At 39.6% G+C, this 22840-nt stretch overlaps 1 long non-coding RNA gene across 1 annotated transcript in view; it reads left to right on the top strand.

Annotated features, from left to right (window-relative positions):
- The window catches only part of LOC138424648 (uncharacterized), a 108250-nt gene extending 85449 nt beyond the window's left edge, over positions 1-22801 (top strand). The window contains exon 4 of the long non-coding RNA XR_011250921.1: positions 20426-22801. This is a non-coding gene — a long non-coding RNA (uncharacterized lncRNA). The remainder of the gene's footprint in view (positions 1-20425) is intronic.
- Positions 22802-22840: the final 39 nt, after the last annotated feature.

Genomic DNA, 22840 nt, shown 5'->3' with positions numbered 1-22840 from the left:
CTGTCACGATCCAGTAAGATTTATCTCAGGAAAACAAGATTGATTTGAAATTCAAAAATTGATCAATATTTATTATTAATATGGTGATTGTTAAATTGGGCTTCCTTGGTAGCTCAGATGGTAAAGAATCTGCCTGCAGTGCAGGAGAACCCAGGTTTGATCCCTAAGGAAGATCCCCTGGAAAAGAGAATGGCAACCCACTCCAGTATTCTTGCCTGGAGAATTCCATGGACAGAGGAGCCTGGTGGGCTATAGTCCATGGGTCGCAAAAAGTTGGACATGACTGAGCAGCTAACACTTTCACTTTTCCATATTAACAAAATAAAGGATAATATGATCATCTTAATAGATACAAAAAAAATCATTTGATAAGTGATTCATTTATGACAATCTCTCAGCAAATCAGGAGTAGAAAGGAACTTCTTAAACCTGAGCTAAAAAAAAAATCTACAGAAGTCTGCAATTAACACCATACTTAATCGTAAAAGATTGGATGAGACAACATGGGGAGAAAGTCTTCTGAAGCTTTCTTCAGAATATAGGCAAAGATTTCTTAAAACAAAGATAAGGGGGGAAAAAAATTGAACCCATCGAAATGAAAAACCTCTGCTCTTAAACAAAAGCAGAAAAGCCACAGACTGGAAAAAAATATTTGCAAAATACACATTAAATCAAAGACTAGTACCCAGAATATATGAAGTACGTGTATAGCTCAGTAGTATGAAGATTTAGTTCAGTTCAGTCGCTCAGTCGTGTCCAACTCTTTGGGACCCCATGAACCACAGCACACCAGGCCTCCCTGTCCATCACCAACTCCCAGAGTCTACCCAAACCCATGTCCATCGAGTCAGTGATGCCATCCAGCCATCTCATCCTCTGTCGTCCCCTTCTCCTCCTGCCTTCAGTCTTTCAGGGTCTTTTCAAATGAGTCAGCTCTTCACATCAGGTGGCCAAAGTATAGGAGTTTCAGCTTCAACATCAGTCCTTCCAATGAACACCCAGGACTGATCTCCTTTAGGATGGACTGGTTGGATCTCCTTGCAGTCCAAGGGTCTTCTCCAACACCACAGTTCAAAAGCATCAATTCTTTGGCACTCAGCTTTCTTTATAGTCCAACTCTCATATCCATACATGACTACTGGAAAAAACACAGCCTTGACTAGATGGACCTTTGTAGCAAAGTAATGTCTCTGCTTTTTAATATGCTGTCTAGGTTGATCATAACTTTCCTTCCAAGGTGTAAGCATCTTTTAATTTCACTGCTGTAGTCCCCATCTGCAGTGATTTTGGAGCCCAGAAAAATAAAGTCAGCCATTGTTTCCACTGTTTCCCCATCTATTTCCTGTGAAGTGATGGGACCAGATGCCATGATCTTCGTTTTCTGAATGTTGAGCTTTAAGCCAACTTTTTCTCTCTCCTCTTTCACTTTCATCAAGAGGTTTTTAGTTCCTCTTCACTTTCTGCCATAAAGGTGGTGTCATCTGCATATCTGAGATTATTGATATTTCTCCCAGCAATCTTGATTCCAGCTTGTGCTTCCTCCAGCCCAGTATTTCTCATGATGTGCTCTGCATATAAATTAAATAAGCAGGGTGACAATATATAGCCTTGATGTACTCCTTTTCCTATTTGGAACCAGTCTGTTAGTCCATGTCCAGTATGGAGATAAAACAATCCAATAAAACAAGGGGCAAATTATTTGAACTTTACAAAAGAAGATATATGAATGTCCAGTAAACCCATGAAAAGATGGTTCATATCCTTAGTCTTCAGGGAAGTGCAAAGTAAAACCACAATGAGTCACCACAACTTATTCATTTTAAAGGCTAAAATTAAAAAGACCCAAAATACCAACTGTTGGCAAGGATATTGAGCACCTAGAGCTGTCATACATTGCTGGTGGATGGAAACAGAAAATGCTACAACAGCTCTGAAAAATAATTGGGCAGATTCTTAAAAAAGTTAAGTATATACTTACCATACAATCCACCTATGTCATTCATAAGTATTTACCCAAGACAAACGAAAGGGTGTATATATCTATATATGAATGTTTTTAGCAGATTTATTCATAGTGTCACAGCTGCAAATGAACCAAATGTCTATCAATGGATGAAATGATAAATTATAAAATATCTATACAGTGGAATATTACTCAATTATTGAAAGGAATTAGTAATGCATGCAACAGTATCAATGATCTCAAACAGTATGCTGAGCAAAAGAAACTAGACATAAAAGAGTAAGTACAAGCTGTATGATCCTATTTATATGAAAGTAGAGGAAGGAGAAATCTAATCTAGTTACAGAAAGCACACTAGTAGCTGCCTGAAACTAGGGGTTGTGGATCTAGGAAAAATGGACTACAAAAGAGTACAAGGGAACATTTTAGGGTGATGAAAATGTGCTGTTTCTTGACTATGATTGTGGCATGATTGTGCACACTTGTTTAAACTTATTAAACTATAACTTAAATTAGGCACATTTTAAGGAAATTATATCTCAATACTTATTTTTCGAAAAGTTAGAACTATCTAACTTTTCTTTAAGGGCACACACGGTGAACTCGTTAGCCTAGGCTGGAAACTTAGCTCCACCTCTTTATTAGTGATGTAAACTTGGTGAAGTTGTTTAATCTCCCTTAGCCTCCATGTCATCGTCTGTAGCATCAACATGATATTACTAGTACCTACCTCACAGAATTGTTATAGGAATTAAATGAATGAATATACAGAATGTGCTTAGATCAGACAGCAAATATAATATTGTTTTCTTGGTCACATGACTATCCATAGAAAGGCACAAATATTTCAAAAATGAAATATTTTTACTCCCTCTGTTGGTTTATTTTTCTTCCGTTGCTCCTTATTCATCTCCAGTATCAACCATGGGATGATAAGCATAGTGGATACTTAATAAATGTTTTTTTGTGGATGAACTATTTATTTAATGAATAAGCACTTAATCAACGTATTACATAAAATATACTTAGTGATACAGAGCTCCTGTTTAGAGTAATGAAAAAGTTTTGGAAGTAAATACTGGTGACGGTTGTACAATATTATGAGTGTAGTTAATGTGCCTCTGAATTTCATGGTTAAAATGGCATATTTTGTTATGGACCTTACCACAATAAAAGAAAAACTCTTAAATACCTAATGAAAAAGAACACACAGCTTTGGATTTTAGCTTTGCAAAGGCTACAAATAACCTCAGAAGAGTCACTACAGTTGTTTTGTCTGTGGTTAAAATATGGAGGAAAATGTTTACTGTGAAGGCCTTTAAGGTCTGAAGATGGGGATGTTTGTGAACATCTCGAAGAAAAAGAGGTGGAGATTGGGTCCATCACAGGGTGCATTAAGAACCAAAAATCTTGATCTATCAAGCATTTGTCTAGTAACATAAAATTTCCACCAACTAAACTACAGCTTGCTTCTCACACAAAAGCTATAAAAATATAAAAGAATTAGCAAAAACCTGTTGGCAAAATTATGGATTGAAATCTTGAGTTCTGGTGTTAAGTGATTTTATGATTAGCATTCTTCTTCTTTAGAACTTTTTTAACATGATTTGCTTGCATCCCTTGAACACCTCTATGCTGCTGCTGCTAAGTCACTTCAGTCGTATCCAACTCTGTGCGACCCCATAGACGGCAACCCACCAGGCTCCCCTGTCCCTGGGATTCTCCGGGCAAGAACAGTGGAGTGGGTTGCCATTTCCTTCTCCAATGCATGAAAGTGAAAAGTGAAAGTGAAGTTGCTCAGTCGTGTCTGACTCTTAGCGACCCCATGCACTGCAGCCTACCAGGCTCCTCCATCTGTGGCATTTTCCAGGCAAGAGTACTGGAATGGGGTGCCATTACAGTGATTTTGTTGAAGTGGTCATTTTTTAGGAAATGTCAAAATGACAGCTTGAAAATATCATTTAGTTTATTTAGACACTTCTAAAGCACATGGATGGAGAAATGTTTACTTTATGGATACTTACATCCTCTTCCTGGAGAAGGCAATGGCACCCCACTCCAGTACTCCGGCCTGGAAAATCCCATGGACAGAGGAGCCTGGTGGGCTGCAGTCCATGGAGTCGCTAAGAGTGGGACACCACTGAGTGACTTCACTTTCCTGCATTGGAGAAGGAAATGGCAACCCACTCCACTGTTCTTGCCTGGAGAATCCCAGGGACAGGGGAGCCTGGTGGGCTGCCGTCTATGGGGTCACACAGAGTCGAACACGAATGAAGCGACGTAGCAGCAGCAGCAGCAGCAGCAGCACATCCTCTTCCTCCTCTTGATGGAAATTACCTAAGAATTCATGTCCTGGTGTCTAAAATAATTAAAATTGCAAATACAGAAGAAAAACAGTTTTAATGGTCAAATTAGTTTCAACTAGCAAGGTCCGTCTAGTCAAGGCTATGGTTTTTCCTGTGGTCATGTATGGATGTGAGAGTTGGACTGTGAAGAATGCTGAGCGCCAAAGAATTGATGCTTTTGAACTGTGGTGTTGGAGAAGACTCTTGAGAGTCCCTTGGACTGCTAGGAGATCCAACCAGTCTATTCTGAAGGAGATCAGTCCTGAAATTTCTTTGGAAGGAATGATGCTAAAGCTGAAACTCCAGTACTTTGGCCACCTCATGCAAAGAGTTGGCTCCTTGGAAAAGACTCTGATGCTGGGAGGGGATTGGGGGCAGGAGGAGAAGGGGACGACAGAGGATGAGGTGGCTGGATGGCATCACTGACCCGATGGACGTGAGTCTGAGTGAACTCCGGGAGTTGGTGATGGACAGGGACGCCTGGTGTGCTGTGATTCATGGGGTCTCAAAAAGTCGGACAGGACTGAGCGACTGAACTGAACTGAATACACATAAAAGGAGTAGGCTGAAAGTGTTCAAGGAAAAGGGAACAGTTTATACAAAAGCCCTGAGGAGGGAAAGAGCTGGGCTGGTCCCAGGAACTGAAAGGACAGGAGGTTTAAGCTCTGTGGGCGAAGGAGAGAAGGGAATGAGATAAGCCTGGAGGGGCTAGCGAAAAGCCACATCATGTGTGGCCTTGTAGGTTGTAGTAAGAAGTTCTTAAAATTTCACTTTCTAACTGGGTGAAGAGATGCAGGTTGAGGTGAAGGTGGTAAGAGATGTGTCAGAGAAGTCAGTCTCAAGGCTAGGTGTTAGCTTAGACCAAAGTGGTAGAAGAGGAATATAGAGAAATTCATTTAAGATTTTTTGTGAAGGTAGAAACCATAGAGCTTACATATGGATTAGACATAGGGGACCAGGGAGAGGGAGAGGCTTCCAGCTGGCACAATTACGTGAAACTGAATATACCATTGACTGGGCTGGGAAGACTGGAGGAGGACAGGTTGAACTGGGAGAAGTTGAAAGAGAATCAGGAGTTTGACTGAGGCTGTGTTGGGCAAGAAGATCCAACCAGTCCATCCTAAAGATCGGTCCTGGGTGTTCATTGGAAGAACTGATGTTGAAGCTGAAACTCCAATACTTTGGCCACCTGATGCGAAGAGTTGACTCATTTGAAAAGACCCTGATGATGGGAAAGATTGAGGGCAGGAGGAGAAGGGGATGACAGAGGATGAGATGGTTGGATGGTATCACCGACTCAATGGACATGAGTTTGGGTAAACTCCGGGAGTTGGTGATGGACAGGGAGGCCTGGCATGCTGCAGTTCATAGGGTCACAAAAAGTCGGACACGACTGAGTGACTGAACTGAACTGATGTTGTGTTTGAGATGCCTGAGAGAGATTGAGAGAGAAATGTCAAGTAAGTAATTATTTGTACCATCTAGAGCCTACTGGATATATGGTCGATCAGTGTATATTAACAGTATTTAATGATATGTTAGTGGGACTCTGTATTTTAGGGATTGAAGAGGAGAGGGTAAGAAGATAGAGAAGGAATGGAGAAAGGAAATAGAAAGGAAAGCAGGAGGTGCAATGTACCAGAGGTCAAGAGAAGAAATGGTCAGCTGAGAAGTGTGCAGCTCAAAAGCCACTGAGAAGTGTAAGGAGAATAAAGTGACTATTAGATTGGCCAACACCAAGGTCACTGGAGGCCTTAACCAGTTCAATTGGAGAGCATGACAGAGCTGAGCAATTTGAGACAGTATAAGCAGATAACTCTTGAGGGAGATTCAGAGAGCACATAAAAAGGAAATTCAAGAGGAAGAGACTGATTAGGGGAAGGGATATGGGGTGGAGATGAACTAAGTTTTTAGGTGTGGAGAGCTTCAGGTAACTGTGGAACATCTAAGTGAAAATATCATACATAAGGCTAAATGACTCGAGAGGGAACTTTGGAACCATGTATGTGCAGCCAAAGCTGGGGAGCAGGCATCTCTGGCCCAGATGCCCTTTTAACATACCCTGTCCCCTTATACAGTCGATGTTCAAGGTCCTGATGTAAAATAGGAGACTTAGCATCTTATTTCTCTTCTAGACCTAAGTCTTGGGAGACTATCAATGAACTCACCTAGTAACCACTGGCTCTTTCCTCTCTCCATAAGCCACCCTAGTCCTTTCTGTGACCCTTCTTCTTTTTTTTTTTTTTAAAGTGAAATTTCTAGAAGTAGCATTTCTGGGCCACAAGATACATATTGATCTGACATGTCAGAGGCATGATCGTGGGAGGTTGGAGATAGCTGAATGAGATATGCTGTCTCTCTCTGTTCCTGCTCTGAGTGGTACCCTTACGTCTGCTTGGTTTCTGTAGTCTTTGCTAAATAAATCAGGCTCTTCCTCTTTTTTTAGTCAGTAAGTGTGGCCTCTCGAGCCATTCAATGGCCCAAGACTTTCTTTCAGTGTTGCGAAGGAGAGAATAGCTATGAAAATTAGAGGAAGTGGGAGGATTTTTGGAAGTGGAGCCCATTATGTATGATTGCTGAGAACTTTTCTCAACACTTTGGTTTAGACTGTGTTTTAAGATTCCTCATGGGACCTCTTTCTTGTGAGAGTTGCATACAGGTTTATTTTACAGGCTTCTTTTCCTTTTTTCAAAATAACTTTAACATCCACCTACTCAAATAAGCTACCCGTCTTACATGAAATGACTCATTTGTCAATACTAAGTGCAGAAGCCAGTGTGGAGGCTGACTGTTTCATCAAGAACACAAAGTGTATTGTATTTCAGCTTAAGCATGCCAAGTAGTGAACTTTTTCTTGTTCTTAGGACATCCTTTGACTTACACTTGAGCTCTCAGTGTCCTGAGAGAGACGGTGGTGGTGGTGATGGTGGTGTCACTCAGTCATGTCCTGCTTTTGCAATCCTGTAGACTATAGCCTGCCAGGCTCCTCTATCCATGGGATTTCCCAGGCAAGAATACTGCAGTGGGTTGCCATTTCCTTCTCCAGGGGATCTCCCAACACAGGAATTGAACCTGGGTTTCTTGAATCACGGGCAGATTCTTTACTCAGAGCTACAAGGGAAGTTCAATGAAGAGGAGACAGGGACACGAAATGGGCAGAATGTAATAGAGATAGATGATTTATGGTGCATCAAGAAAGGACTATCTCATTGTATTCATTATTGTAGTATTGTCCTAGGGTGATCATAACAAAGTACCACAAATGGGTGGCTTAAAACAACAGAGATGTATTGTCTCCCAGTTTTGAAGGCTAGGAGCCCCAAATCAAGATGTCAGCAGGACCCTGCTCTCTTCTGAAACCTGCAGAGGAAGTCTTCTTTGCTTCTTTCTGGCTTCCAGTGGTTGGCTAGTGACCTTCGGCATTTACTGGTTTATAGCTGCGTAACTGAACTGAACTGAACTAGTCTCTGCCTTCATCACTATGTGCTTCTGTGTTTGCCTGTGGCTGTGTCTTTCAAGGACACTATTATATTGAATTAGGGCCCACCCTTCTCCAGTATGATCTCATCTTAACTAATTATATCTATTTCCAAATTTTTGTGGCCCTATTTCCAATTAAGTTCACAGCCTAACTTACTAGGGATAAAGATTTCAACCTATCTTTCTTACTTTTTTTTTTTTTTTGAGGAGACATAATTCATCCCATAATGCTCATGTTCACAGGAAGGAAGATAGGGAGAGGGAAGGGAGGAAGAAAGAAAAGTGATAGTTATGGGTAATACATTGGAAGGCTAATGTTTACAGACCACTACTTCCCTACCCTTTTTTAACAAAAAATTGCTTCTAAGGCCTCTGTTATTTGGGTAAATTGCCCTCTCTTACTTTCTTCTGGTAGAAACTGTTATGTACTGAACAATCTGCTGTTCCTTGCACTAAATTTTGGGCAGTGGTTGTCAGACTCTGCTGGATATTCCAGATCACCTGGGAACTTGGTAAAAATAAACAGATATCCAGTCTCTATCTTATTTCAATGAGCCTACCTCTGTATTTTCTTAATGGTGCCCTCCAGTCTGAGAACCTCTGGCCTTGGGCATATATGGCTTGCAGTCTTTCTACCCCAATCTCTGCCAACATCGTGGATGCGTCATCATCCACACAGAAGACTCAGCTAACACCAGACTTTTCCTATCTTGACCTCTTCACCCTCAGTGACCTTCTAGTCCAGGCCTTTCAAGCCAGCCCCTCCCACAGCCACACGGTATACCTCCTCAGCAGTATCACACTAAAGTGTGAAAGCAATGTCTCTTGCCTCCTACTGGCTTCCTACATTCCTTCCTCAGCCCCAGGCCATCTGGTGGCCACTCCCTCTAGCCCATCTTGAAATCTGAGATAGCTCCAGACCGCCTCTTCCCACAGGCCCACATCTGGTCCAGGAGCAATACTCCCCGCCTCTGGCCAGGGAGATGGCCTTCCAGTGCAGCTCAGCGGCCCCCACGACCTCCCATTTGGCCAGAGCTTCTCTTACCAGTCCTTATTCTCTTCAAACTGAAGGAGGCATGTTGGAAGCTCTTCGGGTGCTTTCTTAAATTATCTCTCTCACTTGGTTTGAGAAGAGAGGAGAACCATTCCCTTTCACCTAGGAGAGGGGAGAAGAAAAAGTCAAGGTATTCCAATTCTTAAAAGAAAATGTCTCCCAATTTTTCAACCCCTGTGCTTATACATACTCCAGTTGAGTGGATTTAAGGTCACAAAACCAGTTTGACCCCCCTTTACAAGCCCTGCATTGGTGATATAGCCCCTCATTATAGCACCTATTGTTTTCTTCTCAATCTTTAGGGCTTCAGCCAAAAGGAAAACAGAAAGAGCCCCTACTGAACATCCTGTTTACATACAGCACTGCTCCCTAATTTAGGAAATGGCTAGTTTGTTTGTTAAACGATTTTCACTGGGACCATTCCTTGATCTTAAGGGGACCTTTCCTTAATCCATGCTTCCCTTCACTTTCACCACAGGACATGTCCTGCCTCCCTGCATCCCAGGTTAGATTTCATGGTTCATACTTTCAGTAATTCCCTTGTCTCCTTAACTCCGGGAGTTGGTGATGGACAGGGACACCTGGCGTGCTGTGGTCCATGGGGTCGCGAAGAGTAGGACACAACTGAGCAACTAAACTGAACTGAGCTCTGGGACCTCACTGCCAACAACGCTGTTATATTTCTTTGGCCAACGGGCTCTCTTACTCTCTGCAAGGGCCATTTCAGATCTTCTCCACACTTCTCAATCTCCAAACTCCTGCCCTGATGCTCACTCAGAAAATATCTTATCTTTTATTTCTTAGAGAAAACAGAAGTCATTATACTGTAACACCTTCTCCCTAGCATATTTACCACCCAACTTACATGGGCACCCACAAGTGTTCTCTGTCCCTCCTGTTAAAATAGAGGTATTCATACTTTGGTCCAAGACCAATGCCTCTGTCTCTTCTTCAGATCTCATTCCCTCTCACTTTCTTAGGAACCATGTCCATTATCGCTTCTTCATTCTGGATTTCTATGGTATCTGAATATATTAAAGTCTCCCCTAGATTAACAAACCTGCAATAGCTTACATAAAGTAATTACTGTGTATCACTATTGTGCTAAGTACTTTATATATGTAACCTATTTATTTATTTTTAAAAATTTATGTATTTCTTTATTTTTGGCTGCACTGGGTCTTTATGACTGTGCTTGGGCTTTCTCTGGAAATGGCAACCCACTCCAGTACTCTTGCCTGGAAAGTTCCATGGACAGAGGAACCTGGTAGGCTAGAGTCCATAGGGTCACAAAGAGCTGGACACGACTGAATGACTTTCCTTTCACTTCAGTTTGGGCTTTCTCTACTTGCTGTGTGCTGGCTTCTCAATGCGGTGGCCTCTCTTGTTGCCATGCCTATGCTCTAGGGTGTACAGGCACAGCTGATCCAAGGCATGTGGATTCTTCCCAGACCATGGGTCAAACCTGTGTCCCCTGCATTGGCAGGCAGATTCTTAACCACTGGACCAACTGGGAAGTCCATATACAACTTATTTAGTCATCATATTACCACATGAAGTAGGTAGCCTTTTTAACTCCTTTTTTTTTTTTAAGAGGAAATCAATTCAGAGAGTACATAACTTGTCCAAGATCATACAGCTGATGGGTAAAGTGGGATTCAAACTGAAGCAGTCTAATCCCACAGGCTTTTCTATTCTCTGGATTCCCTGTTGGTCTGTTTTTGTTGCCTATTGTTTCTCTACATTTTCTTATTTCGTTGTTTCCTCCACGACCTGCTTCTTTTCCCGTCTTGCTCCAATTTTTATTATGACAAATTTGAAATTACAGAAAGCTGCCAGAATAGTGCAATGGGTACCTATATATCTTTTATTGAGATTCACACACATAAATAGGTGTACACAAACAGAGAGAGGCAGTTGCACAATGACATGATTCGAATTTCAATTACCATGGTATACTAACTGTAATTGTGTAAAGTACAAACTTCACTGCCAGCGCTTCAGTCTTCAAATAGCTACATAATTAACAGATGCTTGTAATGACCTGTGACAGTGACCAATCATGACCCGTCTTTCAAATCTGTTCGAATGGTCACTACACATCTGTTACTCAGTTTATGCAGAGATAGCACAGCATACAATTGTATTGCCTCCTTGCCTCTCAGTGATAAATTCACATGACATTTTATAAAAAGGGTATTGACCAAAAAAGATGAAAATGCAAGAAAGAAATGAAAAGTAATAATGCTGAAAGTGAAATTCAAATCAAACATAAATGGAGTTATGCAAGACTTAACTGGGAATATTGACACTGCTACCATTAGATATGCTCTGGAAATGCAGCCAGAGGGACTTAGTGAAGGCAAATCTATCTATCTTCTTAGTGAAGACTAATGAGTAAAGTGGTTGTGATGAAAAGGATGAAGATGTCCCAGGGAAGTGACAGTATCAAACACTTCACATTATAGGAGCGTTTGGAAATATTTCATAACGTTGTAAGTCAAAGAGATGAAAGGCGGCAAACTGACTCAAACTTAGGAGTATGACAATTTGAAAGGCATAGAGAAGATTCTATATAGTTACATGATCAGAAGAACTGTTCAAACTACTCTTCAGTTTTTTATGAGGAAATAAAATACTTTAATCCTCAATATTTCTAGTGTTTTAAATTACAGTACCACTTCATGGCAGATCGAAGGGGAAAAAGTGGAAGCAGTGACAGATTTTATTTTCTTGGGCTCTCAAATCACTGTGGATGGTGACTGCAGCCATGAAATTAAAAGATGCTTTCCCCTTGAAAGGAAAGCTGTGACAAACGTAGATGGCATATTAAAAAGTAGAAACATCACTTTGCCAACAAAGGTGTGTACAGTCAAAGCTATGGTTTTTCCAGTAGTCATATGGATAATGAGAGTTGGTCCATAAAGAAGACTGAGTGCCAAAGAATTGATGCTTTTGAACTGTGGTGTTGGAGAAGACTCTTGAGAATCTCTTGGACTACAAGATCAAACAGTCAATCCTAAAGGAAATCAACCTTAAATATTAATTGGAAGGACTGATGCTGAAGCTGAAGCTCCAATAACTTTGGCCAACTGATGCAAAGAGCCATCTCATTGGAAAAGACCCTGACGCTGGGAAAGATTGAAGGCAATAGGAGAAGGGGGCAGCAGAGGATAAGATGGTTAGATATCATCACCAGCTCAGTGGATATGAATTTGAACAAACTCCAGGAGATAGAAGTGGACAGAGGAGCCTGGTGTGCTGCAGTTCATGGGGTTGCAGAGTCAGAGATGACTTAGCAACTGAATGATAGCATACTAAACAAAAACTGAAAGTGAAAGTGAAGTCACTCAGTCATGTCGACTCTTTGTGACCCCATGGATTGTAGCTACCAGATTCCTCTGTCCATGGGATTTTCCAGGCAAGAGTACTGGAATTGGTTGCCATTTCCTTCTTTTCCTTTTCCTATATTTATAACTGAACATAAGAGTTTATAGTGTTTTGATATAACTGTTTAAAGGTCATAGAACAGTGGTCATTTCCCCCACTGATCATTAAAAATACTTTTGCACAGTTTCACTTTACACAGTCATTTAAAAAAATTATTTATTTTTGGTTGCACTGTGTAGGCTTTCTCTAGTTGCAGTGAGCAAGGACTACTGTTCATTGCAGTGTGAGGGCTTCTCACTGCAGTGGCTGTTTTTGTGGCAGAGCACAGGTTCTAGGATACATGGCCTTCAGTAGTTATGGCACCTGGGCTTAGTTGCTCTTTAGCATGTGGAATAATCCAGGACCAGGGATCACACCCATGTCCCCTTGCACTGGCCGGTGGATTTTTATCCACTATGCCACCAGTCTTTTTTTTTTTTAAGTGGTCATTTTTGAGTTTTGCACTACCAGGCAAAATGAGGACTGCATATATGTATACTTTTTTTTTTTTTTTTTTGCCTAAACCATTTGATGTCATGATGCTTCATCTTGTAAATATTTCAACATGTATCTCTGTCTCTTAAGAACAAGGACATTCTTCTACATAATCATAATACCTCTCTTACCACTCTCGAGAAGTTTGACATTAATAACATATATTCATTATGTATTCAAATTTTCCTGTCTGAATAATAGTTTTTGCAGCATTTTTTAATATCTAATGTCTATATAAAGCTCAGACATGGCCTTTAGTTTCCTTTAACCTAGAATAGTTCTGCTGCTTTTGTTTTCTTTTCCTCTCTACACTGCTATTCTTTACTGAGTTCTGCAGAGTGTCCCACTATTTGTGTGATTATTCTCTCATGCTTAGATTAAGACATTTATGTTCTAGAAATTTTTTCCTCCACCTACCCTACTCCCACTTCCCAACCAGGCCCCTGGTAGCTATGGGAAGGTATGCTGACATTTCTGTAATGTCCTTCTTTTCTTTATATTCCTTTCTTTCTCCTTAACCAAGTAACTAACCAATCCTCTTCTCTCCAAAAAACAAAACCAAACTATTCTACAACTAGCTCCCTCAACCCTCCCACACATTCTTAAGAAGGACTGAAATTCCATCATGCACTTCCTTCATTCTATTGTTTCTAGAGCAGGTCCTCTTTTAACCCCTTGGGTGCTTAAATGCCTGCACATTCCAGTCAAAATGCACTTTCCAGAAAAGACTGAAAACTCTTTCACTAAACTTGAAATGACTACCAGTAGTTTAAAAAAGTCATATCTCCCAGAGGAGAGTTTTCCTTTTGAGAAATATGTTCAGTGCCCAGCCAGTTGCCAAGGCATAATAGAATCTCTAATTTTTTGTTCAGTTAAATTGCTATATAGCTCAGTAGGTAAACTTGAGACTTCCATATCAAACTCTGTCTTCATTAAAGCACTGCTTTCAGAGTGTTAACACTTTTTATTGATAAGTTCATATAGGAGAGAGCTAGAGTCTTGGATGATCAGGTGGGCATTTGCAGATCTTTGTGATATTGCTGTTTTACCCTTGGCAAAGAAAATAATTCTTATAAGTTTCATGGATGGCTTACCTCATGAACTACTTATTAACTTGAATTCAGAGAAGACAAAGTTTTATCTTAAGGTCTCATTCATCTAAAGTTCCAAACACATGCCTTACGCTATAATCAAAGGTCAATATACTTGACAAGAATACTACATAGATGATGGTTTGTCTTCTTTTGTTCATCATATCAGGTTTATAATGTCTGTTAGCAGTCATTTAAGTTTGACCATTGGATTAAGCTAGTGTGTGATTTCTTTAATGGTCAGATTACTTCTTTAATTATTTTTAAAAAAACATTTATTTGGCTGCATCAGATCTTAGTTACATCATCTGGGATCTTTTGTTGCCTTGTATGAAACGGCAACCCACTCCAGTATTCTTGCCTGGAGAATCCCATGGATGGAGGAGCTTGGTGGGCTATAGTCCACGGGTCGCAAAGAGTCGGACACGACTGAGCGACTTCACTTTATGGACTCTATACTTGTCGAGTATGCTGCTCCGAGGCATGAGGAATCTTAGTTTTCCAACAAGGGAACCCAAGTGTAGAACCCAAGTCTTCTGCATTGCAAGGCAAATTCTTAACCACAGGACCATCAGGGAAATCCCATCTTTCCTTTAGTTATTAATGAGTAATGTTTGGGCTTCTCTGGTGGCTCAGACAGTAAAGAATCTGCCTGCAATGCAGGAGACCGAAGTTTGATCCCTAGGTCAGAAAGGTCCCCTAGAGAAGGGAATGGCAATCCACTCCAGTATTTCTGTCTGGAGAATTCCATGGACAGAAGAGCCTAGTGGGCTACAGTCCATGTAGTCAAAAAGAGTTGGACACAGCTAAGCGACTAACACTTTCACTTTTTCTTTTTATCAATGTACAAGGAGATACTTGGAGACTATGTGAATGTTTTATTTTCCAACCTTTCACCCAGTAGTGTTAACATCCATTGATGATCTTTCCTTGTCAATTATTAGTTGTTTTGAAATGATGATTTTCTAATCTTGTCAATCCATCTACATTTATTACCTGGAACCCTTCTGTAAAGAAGAGCTTTCCGTCCTCCTCTGTACCCTGCCTCCACTCCCTGCCTTTTTTTCTTTCTTTCTTTCTTTCTTTCTTTTTTTTTTTTTTTTTGAGTATTTTGATTGACTCATAGATTCTTTTTCATTCATTATATTATAATGAATTGCCATCATTATTTTTAGAATTCAAATTGCCCTGTTTTGGCCAGTAGGAGAACCTTTAAATCTGGCTTCTGTGTCCTTTGACATATCCCATTAGTTTGGAATGCTTATCTGGTTGCTTTTAATTGAGTGCCAGATATTGCATTTAGATAATCGTAAAAATAGTTTGAGGCCTACAATAATATTATCTTTCTCCAAGGAGGATTTATGTTTGCTTCTGGCAAGAGGTTAAGGCCACTAGCAATCCTAGATCATTTTAATCCAATTGCAGAACCTGAGAGGATTTGAAGCTAGGAGGGCTGGTCTATTTCTGGTTTACCCTCACTCCCCATGTAGTCCTTTGGGTCCCAACCCCAAACCTGGCGTCTCTCCTCTTGACCTTTCCTGAACTTCAGTTTTTATACCTCGATCCCTGCTAGGCTGTCAAAAGTTCTCTTCAGCTTCTCAACCACCTCTTTGGGAAAAGTGACTTGAAATGTTCTGCTCACCTCTGAGTCTTCTTCTCTCAGGTCTAATTACCGTAATTCTTTATGTTAGGTCTTGGAATAATTAAAAAAGATTTTTTTTCCAACTTTGTGGGTTGTCTGGGTAAGAGGGCTAGCCTGAATTACCTAATCTATTACTGGAAGTGGAAGTTCTCCTGACCCCAGAGCTGACCTTTAAAAATAAACTATGGTCACATCATTTTTCTAATTTAAACACTGAAGTGACTGCCTATATTTCTGCCGAATTCTTAATCAAGCCTGAAGGTCTATATCCCCACAACATCTCTAGCCACTCTCCTTCTCACTTTCTACTTGCTCTCTTTGCATGCCACACCTTCACAATTTTGGCTTTGCACTTGCGGTTCCCATCTCCTGACCTCTGTTCATTTCTCCCACCCAACTCACTCTGAGCTAGTTAATGCTTCCTTAATCTTCAGAGCTCAGTCAAATGTTTATTCATCAATGAAGCCTTCCCTGGCTCCCCCAGCCTAGGTAGGTCTCAGTGATGACACCCTGCTGTTCTTCAAAGCATTTAGTAAAGTTTGTAATTTTAGATTGATTTGAGTGATTATTCAAGTAATATCTGTCATCTTCCATATCCTATATGAAGGCAGGAATCATGTCTGTTCTGCTCACCATTACACACCCAGCAACTATTTGTGGCAGGCATTCAACAAAATAGAAGAATGAATAAAATTAATTGTCAATCAACACTCCTTTTCTAGGTCACTTACATATGCAATTAGCCCACTTATTTTTTTTTTACCAACGGGTCCACATACAGGATTTTGTTGATGTTGTTACAATTTCCTGGCTTTTAACTTTGAAGCCTGATAAACAGTTTCAGTTTCCTTTTCTCTTACGGTCACATTGATCTCATGTCTGTAGAAGATTCTTTTTAACCAAGGAAACATTTTGATGTTTTTTGATGACTTTACATAACTCTGAAACCAAGAGGTTTCAGTGTAAACACACTGATGGAGAAATAACCAATTCAGAGCCTTGATTTCCAATTAAGTGAAGTCTTTAGAAAGTGAAAAATAAAAGTCAGAGTCTCAGGTAGGTGATAGAGTCAAAAGAATTCAGTTAATAATGTTGCAAATATTTCCTTTTGTTTAATATAGATTTCCCTGATAAATTTCCATCTGCTTTGCATTTGAAAATAAAAGACAGCTGCTTTTTAAAAGTTTGTAGGCAAGAAGTCAATAAATAATGGGAACTCTAATTGCTACTATAGGTTTTTGTTTTAAAACCAGACTTTGGCTTACATTGCTAGAAACTTGTATGCACCTGTGTCAATTTTTAAAAAATATTTATTTATTTGGCTGCTGCACTGGGTCTTAGTTGCGGCATACAGGATCTTTAGTTGTGGCATTTGAACCCTTAGTTGTGGCATGTGGTATCTAGTTCCCTGACCAGGAATCAAACCCAAGGAGCCCTGCACTGGAAATGTGGAGTCTTAGCCACTGGACTACTAGGGAAGTCCCTCAATTCTTTTTTTAGTAAATTTGTTTTTCATATTGTAATATACTTGACTTGACTTGGCTATTTTTCTTCCTCTAAACAAATAGAACCCATACAAATGTCAGTTGTTTTTTTAGACTCAAATTAATTTCATAGCTTCCCCCAATGGGATCATCATTAACAAAGTTAGATAATAAGACTTGTAAATTAGCTTAGACTTATAGATATTTTTTTTCCCTAACATGCCAAGCTTGCCTCTACCTCAGATGCTATTCCACCTACCTGAAATGCTCTTCCCCTAATATCCTCATAGCTAGCGACTGTATCTTCCCCAGGCTTCTGCTTAGATGTTTCTCTTGAAGGAAATGCCTTTCTGAATGGCACATCATTTTTTAAAAGGCCCTCATTACTTACTCAAACTATGTTTTTTAACATCTTACCCAGAGTGACTGTATATCTTTATCCAGGACAGTCCTGGTTTCATTTGCATTCTCTTAACATAACTATAAATAATTACTCTCAATGTGTCCTTGTTTGATGCATTATGTGGCTTGTCTACCCTTGAAAAAATAATGTGAAAGTGTTAGTCACTCAGTCATGTCTGACTCTTTTTGGCCCCGCGAGCTATAGCCCGCCAGGTTTCTCTATCCATGGAATTCTTCAGGCAAGAATACTGGAGTGGGTAGCCATTCCCTTTTCCAGGGAAGCTTCCAAACTGTTACCATGTCTTATTTTTATAGCACTCATCACTACCTGATACCATCTGTCTGTCTCCACCTATTAGAATATTGATAGGAATTGAGCATTTTTTCTATTCTCTAGTATCCCTAGCACTTAGAAATGCTTAGAGCACAAATATTCAGTAAATGTGTTGAATGAATGAGGGAATAGGTCATTAAGTACATGCTAATGTTAAATGTTGAATTTGTTGGATCATAGAAAAAGCAAGAGAGTTCCAGAAAATCATCTGCTTTATTGGCTATACCAACGCCTTTGACTGTGTGGATCACAACAAATTGTGGAAAATTCTTAAAGAGATGGGAATACCAGATCACCTTATCTGCCTCCTGAGAAATCTGTATGCAGGTCAAGAAGCAACAGTTAGAACCAGACATGGAACAATAGACTGGTTCCAAATTGGGAAAGGAGTATGGCAAGGCTATATATTGTCACCCTGCTTGTTTAACTTATATACAGAGTACATCCTGTGAAATGCCAGGCTGGATGAAGCATAACCTGAAATCAAGGTTGCCAGGAGAAACATCAGTAACCTCAGATAATGGAGATGACACCACCCTTATGGCAGAAAGCAAAGAACAAAAGAGCCTCTCGATGAAACTGAAAGAAGAGAGTGAAAAAGTTTGCTTAAACTCAACATTCAAAAAACTAAGATCATGACATCTGGTCCCATCACTTCATGGCAAATAGATGGGGAAACAGTGGAAATAGTGAGATACTTTATTTTTTTTAGCTCCAAAATCACTGTAGATGGTGACTGCAGCCATGAAATTAAAAGACACTTGCTCCTTGGAAGAAAAGTCATGACCAACCTAGACAGCATGTTAAAAAGCAGAGACATTACTTAGCTAACAAAGGTCCATCTAGTCAAAGCTATGGCTTTTCCATTAGTCATGTATGGATATGAGAGTTGGACTATAAAAAAAGCTGAGCACTGAAGAATTGATCCTTTTGAACTGTGATGTTGGAGAAGATTCTTGAGAGTCCCTTGGACTGCAAGGAGATCAAACCAGTCAATCTTATAGAAAATCAATCGTGAATATTCATTGGAAGGACTGATGCTGAAGCTGAAACCCCAATACTTTGGCCACCTGATGTGAAGAACTGACTCATTAAAAAAGACCCAACTCGATGGACATGAGTTTGAGCAAGCTCTGGGAGTTGGTGATGGACAGGGAAGCCTGGTGTGCTGCAGTCCATGGGGTCTCAAAGAGTCGAACACGACTGAGCGACTGGACTGAACTGAATGTTAAATGCTCTCCTGTGAATTAGACAGGAGAAGCTAAGACGGTCTATGTTCAATGCATAAGTCCCAGCTGAGAGATTCTTGTTTGATTGGTCTTATGCAAAGAATATATATATATATTCTTTATATATATAAACAGATACACACACACACATATATAATAAGTAGCTGAAGTGATTCTCAGGCCAAGTTGAAAACCTATGGTCTAGGTGCTATATGCCTAGAGGAGTCAGAGATGAAAGGCAGGTGGACTTTAAAGCCATCTCTTTTCAGCAAATGGCTAGCATGTCCAGTCTATCAAAATCAACACACTGAACTTGGATATTAGCATAAAAATTTATGCTCTGTACATGATCCTACCCAGTGTGACTGGCCAGGGCTAATGATGAATTAAATTCCTAAATTCTGTTTTTGTCACTGGAAAACGTTTAGTATAGACAGAGTACGGGCTTTGCAGGGCATGAAAAGAAATGGAAACTGTTCATAGTCCAGAATGTCTTATGATAATATATAAGTGGGAAAAGGGAGGTTGTCTATGGAGAACTGATTCTGGGACTTGATGAAAATGAACACTTGGTCACAATTTATTCACTACAGGGAATAACTTTGTTATCAAACCTGTGCATACACCTTAATTATATCGCTAGGATAAATTCACACAGTAGAAATGCTTTTAACTCAGATGATGCTGCTGCTGCTGGAGAAATGCTTTTAACTCAGATGGTACTTGCATACAATTTTCAAGATTACTTGGGAATCTTTATTACTTTGGAATTCACTTTTTAAATATATAAACATTTTCCCTATTAAATTTAGGTGTACTTCAAGTATAAACAACTGAGTTGCTTAACATGCTAAGAAATAATATCAATAATACTAGATACAATAATTCTAGAAATCTTAGTAATTCTCTGATGATATGTAGTTCAGCTTAATTCTTCCTCACTATATATTCTTAGCACTTTGCATGTATAACTCTATTAAAGCACCCACCACACTATAATGTATTTATTTGTTTTACTTTTTGGCCATACCCGCCAAGTCTCCCTTCCCTCCTAGCATATGTACCTCCCCAAGTCCACGCCTCTCCACCCCCCTGACATTCTCCCTTCCTCCAACCCCAGAGTGTTTTAAACTCTGAACTCTTAAAGCAGCAGTGTCTGGAACATCTTGAAAGTGCAGAATCCTCTGCCTTTTGACATTTCTATTTCAAGAGGTCTAGGGTGGGGCTAGGCAATCTGTAGCTGACTTTTCCAGGTGATCTGGGTGGTCAGTTCACAAACAACCAACAGAAAGTAGGACTTATCTTAGTCATTATTGCATAACTAGTACTTGGTATGTACACACCCAATAGAAGTGAATTGAATAGACTGAATGAATGGCCTGGTAAAACTGTGGGACTTCTCTGAAGGAATCATTTAATACAGATGAAAACCAGTTAGATTAAACTTTGATTGTGTGCTGCATGAATTAACCAACAGGTCTAAAATGAAGGGGATTAAAGATTACACCTGGCTGTCATGGATTCTATGAAGATAAGAACAGTCCAGTAAGCAACTAAGCCTGTGCACCACAACCATTGAACCTGTGCTCTAGAGTCTGGGAATCACAACTACTGAGCCCACGTGCTGCAACTGTTGAAGCCTGCGTGCCCCAGAGCCTGTGCTTTGCAACAGGGGAAGTCACTGCAATAAGCCCACACACCTCAACTGGAGTAGCCCCTGCTTGCCACAACTAGAGAAAAGCCTGAGAGCAGCAACAAGACCCAGCATAGTCATAAATGAATAAAATTATTTTTTTAAAAAAGAACAGGTCAATAGATTATTAGGCACTTTACAAATAAAATTTGGATAAACACAATAGATTGTGATCTGGCATAAGCATTTTAGAATTCATTCTATTTTCTCTGTATCATTTTCCAGTAAGCCTTCACTTTTTCCCAGACAGAAGTATCTTGTTGCCTCATCAGAGGTGGAGAAAAGATGTGAGTTTCAAGATAAAAGGAGATTATAAATGAGAAATATTTTTAAAACTTGGAAATGGTCTGCAAAGTGAACATTCTATCACTTTTTGAAAATATGAATCTTAACTTTACATTTATCAAAACATGCTCATGTTAAGCTCTAAGCCATCTTACCTCTGAGCTTTACATTAATTCACCCTTCATTCCTGCTGATGAAATTCTCTACTTTTAGTTGCTGTGACATATTGTCTAGTAGCATTTTCCAATCTTCTCCCACCAACACTATATTTAAGATCCACTTGAGGTAAATAAATTTCAGCCAGAATCTTTTCTTACTCTAGGATCCAAGAGTAGAGAACTGCCTCTCAGGAAAATAGGAAATCTTCCTTCAGATAAATTCCAAGAGTGGCCCATTAGTAACAACATCAAGATAGGGTTTTCACCAATAGGTTTCATGTTTTAAAACATCAGTAATTCAGTTGCATAAAAATAGTATGACTTTTCTCTCACTTTGAATATATCACATACATGTACTTTGAGTTAGAGAATAAGCTGTCCTTATATACACAGCCAGAAAAAATTACAGCTTGGACTTAGCACTCAAAGATAAGGAATTGTCAACCTGCCATTTATGCAAATTGGCTGTGTTCTCAGAACGAAATTGCTGAGAGCCAAGCCCTCTGTTTTAAAATCTCAGGTCTTCATTGTGCTTTCTGAGTCATGCTAGTCACTGTTTCCTTCTTGGACTGGTAACCAGAAATGATTGTCTTTCCACCAGAAGGTTGTTGGGGAATTAACTATTACTAATAATTGTGAAATCAGAAAGCAAGAAAGAGATATTAATACTTTACAGCACACATTCTGTTAGTTAGTAAAAATGAAAACAGGAGATCTTCAGTCACCTGAAGTTTCAAGTAATCTCAGCTTTTACATGAATAAATTGTTCATTGGAAGTACTATACTGAACCGAGCAGTCATACTAAAGTAAATCCAGCAGAAAAGAATCATGGGAATTAGCAATAAAAGGAGTACATGTGTGCTTGCTTAGTCGTGTCTGACTCTTTGTGACCCCATGGGCTGTAGCCTGCCAGTCTCCTCTGTTCATGGAATTTTCCAGGGAAGAATACTAGAGTGGGTTGCCATTGAAAAAAAAATTGGAATATTTCAATCCTATAAGCATATTTAAAAACAGATGACTTAGGGCCACATATAGAAAGTATGCACATGCATCTGCCATATATATTGCATATATGTTTGTGTCTTGTAGTTTTGAAGAGCATTCAAATAGGCACTTCTTCACGTACATGTACTTCTAACATTTAATCTAGTGACTTGAATGTAGCACTCAGTGAATAAATGATTTTTTTAAGTGAAAAGTTAAGAAGTTTTTTAAGTTAAGTTCAGTGACAAGAAACCAGTCAAGTAAAACTTAGTTACTTGGAAAGTTAAACAGCTATTTGTTTCCACGTGGAAAACTGCTTATAATATAATGTTAGGTAAAATATGAATATACTATAATGTTATAATAAAAAACCTTTGAATAAAATAAGACAGAATAACTATAGCAGGGCTATACCAGGGCTTCCCTGGTAGCTCAGTGGTAAAGTATTTGCCTGCCAATGCAGGAGATGAGGGTTTGATCCTTGGGTTGGGACTATCCCCTGGAGAAGGAAATGGCAACCAATTCCAATACTCTTGCCTGGGAAATCCCATGGACAGAGAAGCCTGGCGGGCTGCAGTCCATGGAGTTGCAAAGAGTCAGATATGATTTAGTGGCTAAACAACAACAGCTATAGCAAAATGTTAAAATGGGACTTGGGAAGTTTCACCTATGGGTAGTCTTATGTCTCCTCTCTGCTTTCTTTTTAATAAACATGTATCATAAAATGTTATATAATATATGTACTATATAACATGTATATAATTTGGCATA

This window comes from Ovis canadensis, chromosome 1, assembly GCF_042477335.2.
Source record: "Ovis canadensis isolate MfBH-ARS-UI-01 breed Bighorn chromosome 1, ARS-UI_OviCan_v2, whole genome shotgun sequence".
In the NCBI taxonomy this organism is placed as follows: domain Eukaryota; kingdom Metazoa; phylum Chordata; class Mammalia; order Artiodactyla; family Bovidae; genus Ovis; species Ovis canadensis.
This window is presented reverse-complemented; position numbering and strand designations above follow the sequence as displayed.